Here is a 3,310-nt window from a genome sequence, read left to right on the forward strand (position 1 = left end):
CACTGCCCGAAGGTATGCGCCGCCTCACCTCTTTACGTCGTTTGACAATTGCGGAGTGTCCTTGCTTGGAGGAAAGATGTGAACAAGGAACGGGAGAGGATTGGCCAAAGATTGCTCACGTCCCAAACTTTCGTAAAGGTGGTGATGGTAATCTCAAAGAATGGATAGCAAGCCGAATTCGCCAATATCTTGAGGTTTTTAAGTCACCAATTAGACAATAATTTTTCTTCTTCTTGTTGTTCCTCTTTATTTTACTCTGTCAGGCTTTTGATATATATCTTATTTGATTTCATATGCAGGAAGAATTTAGTTTCACATATGGACGCTTCTTGAGACAATCAGATAGCTCGAACATTTACAGTATTTTTTCCTATCTTTCACTTCAATAGCATTTCCAGTATTGTTTTCTTCTTTTAGTTTTTCAACATTTCTTTCATTTCCATTTGAAATTTAAATTCTACAAACGGTAGCATCACGTATTAGGTAAAAGACTTATAATTAATAGATGAGGGAAGTCAATCCAGTGGCGGAGCCACGTTGGTCTTTGGGGGTGCCGTGGATTTAATTTTTTTTTTTTTTCTACCCACGTAACCCACGGCACCCCAACGGCACACTGCACTGTGTAGTAGTAATCCCAGTGGGTGTTTCATGTTTGATTGTTCATTTGTTTGAACTTTGAAGGCTTAGTCTTGAGAGGGGAAGAGAAGAGGTGCGTCTGGTGAGGAGTGAGAAGGTGAGTTGGTGAGGAGTGAGCAATGAGGACTCTTGTCTCATGAAAGGTGAAAAATTGGAAATAGAAGATAAGAAATGAGTGGTTAAAAGATAAGAATGAAATTTTTTAAGAAAAAAAAAAAAGACCGTGCAAGGAGTAGGCTGTGACTTGCGCGATTTTTTTTTTTTTTCTCTGAGTAGTTGGCTTGCGCGTGAGTTGAAGACTGAAGTTGAAGGAAGGAAAATAATAATAATAATAAAAGAAATAGTTGTAGACAGTAGAATGGTGAGTTTTAAGGTAAAAAAAATATATATTAAAGAGAAAAGAAAGGCATTAGATTCTAGAAGGTAAGGAGAACTAAGACAAAAAGATGAAGATAGGCGGTTAGAATTTAGATTGTAGAAGGGTGAGTTTGTGGAATTTGAAGGAAGAAAAAAAATAAATGAACAGAGTAAATGTAAGCATTAAAATCTAGAAGGTAGAAGGTGTGAAGTGGAATTTTAAGGAAGAAACAAATAAATAAATAGAGGAGTAGGTGTGAGGAGGTGAAATTTTTTTTAAAAAAAATTATGGTGAGAAAGTTTAGAATACAATTTAAACTAAAATAGAAGTACTAAAATTAATTAGTGTGGGAGGAAGTTTAGTAGACAATTTAGAAGATAATTTTTTTTTTTTTTTTTTGTGTCTTCAATCATTTCTTTTTCTAATTCATTATTTGTTTTTATTGGTTTACAGCATTTGGTTAGACCTTATTGTGTTTGGTTTGTTTTCAAGAAATCCCTTAAGATACCACTGATTCATTGAAAAGTACTAATTTTTCTTAGACACGATTAATTGTGCTCAAGTTTATTTTGTAAGTGGTAAGTAGTTTGTATTATCATGTGTTTGTGATAGTTAGATAATATCTTGAATGGTTACTTTGTTTGTTGAAGTTCTTGTTTAGCTTTTTGTTGTTGTTGCTCATGTCTCTAGCAAACTAAACACTTTTGTATTGGAAATGGAAGTTTTTTTTTCATATAGTGCCGACATGTTACATTTTTAATATATTAATTTAAGCACGAATTTTTATAGATATTTTGTTGTAATGCATATATTGTGTGAATTACCAAATTTTTTAGGACACAAAAAAATTTTTAGCGACATCCCCAATATAAATTCTCTGGCTCCGCCACTGAGTCAATCCCATCCCAAATTTTCACAAAAATTTAATACAAATTTGCATTACTGTGTTAGGATTTTCTCAGTGTCAAATGCAGATTCTGTTGAACGAACGGATAAAAGTTACATTTTTATTATTTTCATTGAAAATTTTTGGGTTATAGTTGAATGTATTATTTTGTTTTTTGATCGAAAGCAGCAATTTATGAAATGGGTTGTGGGAATCATGTGGATATTTCTACAATCTGTTTGGATAAGACAAATTCATTTCTTCAAAGAGACTTGGTGTAATTGAGTTTCTCTCTTTTATCTAATGGTCGAATTGTACTAGTGATACGTATACCAATGTTAAAATGTCAAATGCTATTCCTTCTTCCTTATTTCACTTGCAGAAACAATTGAAGCAATTGAAGCATTTTTGATTTATGATTTTAGAGAATTTCTGATTTATCGGATTTCATATGCAGATACAATTGAAGCACTGGCATTCATGGATTTAAGATTTGGAGCCAACTCGAAACTTTTTCACTCTGCAGCTAAGCATTAAGTTGAGAAGTCGGGAATTTGAGATGGAAAAATTAAGAAAAATTTGTATGATTCCTGGAATATCATCTTAAGGCTTGGTCTTTTAATTATCTTCTCAAAGATCATAAGGTGCTGAAAGCTGAAGCAGTAGATATTAGCCTTGGAGTGGATCAGGAGGCGTTTGTGAAAAGGGTGCTCCATGTCAATTGCCGAAAAGGAGACAATTCCTCTTCTACGTGTTGGCCTGTAACTTTTATGTCTTTGCCCTTGGTCCCATGTTCCATTTCCTCTTGCCTTGGAATTGTGTCCTTTTCACTTAACTCACTCCTTCCTTGATCGAAAAAATATCATTTCACAACAGAGGCCAAGAAGGGAGCTTTAAAATGAAGGTCTTCTTTTTTGCCCTTTTGAAGGAAACCCTGGGAAAGAGGTGGGGAGCTGGGAGTTGGGCTCAAGAGTTGTTTGGGTATTTTCCCGGATTTCTATATGATTTTTAAAATGTGTTTGATGGCTTTGTTTGGATTAGAAGCACGATCTTGATATTTAAATCTGGACATGCACAACTAGTGTTTGAATATTAGGAGTTATTATCCATTTTGTTAATGTAGAATACTTGGGTATCTTATGATTATGGGGTAGATTTAAGATTGGGCAAAATGCAGTTTACCCCCCTGAAGTTTCAAGGGTTTTTCAATTTTAACCATAAAGTTCAAAAATTGGCAATCTACCCCCCTGAAGTTTCAAAAATTGGCAATTTAAACCTTCCGTTACTAATTTCCGTTAAATTTGACGGAAATTTTTTTTAAAAAAGCCTGAGGGTAATGATGTAATTTCATAGATTTCTGTCAATTTAGACGGAAAAATTAAACGGATGGTTTAAATTGCCAATTTTTGAAACTTCAGGGGGATAGATTG

The sequence above is a fragment of the Corylus avellana genome, chromosome ca5 (genome assembly GCF_901000735.1).
Source record: "Corylus avellana chromosome ca5, CavTom2PMs-1.0".
In the NCBI taxonomy this organism is placed as follows: Eukaryota; Viridiplantae; Streptophyta; class Magnoliopsida; order Fagales; family Betulaceae; genus Corylus; species Corylus avellana.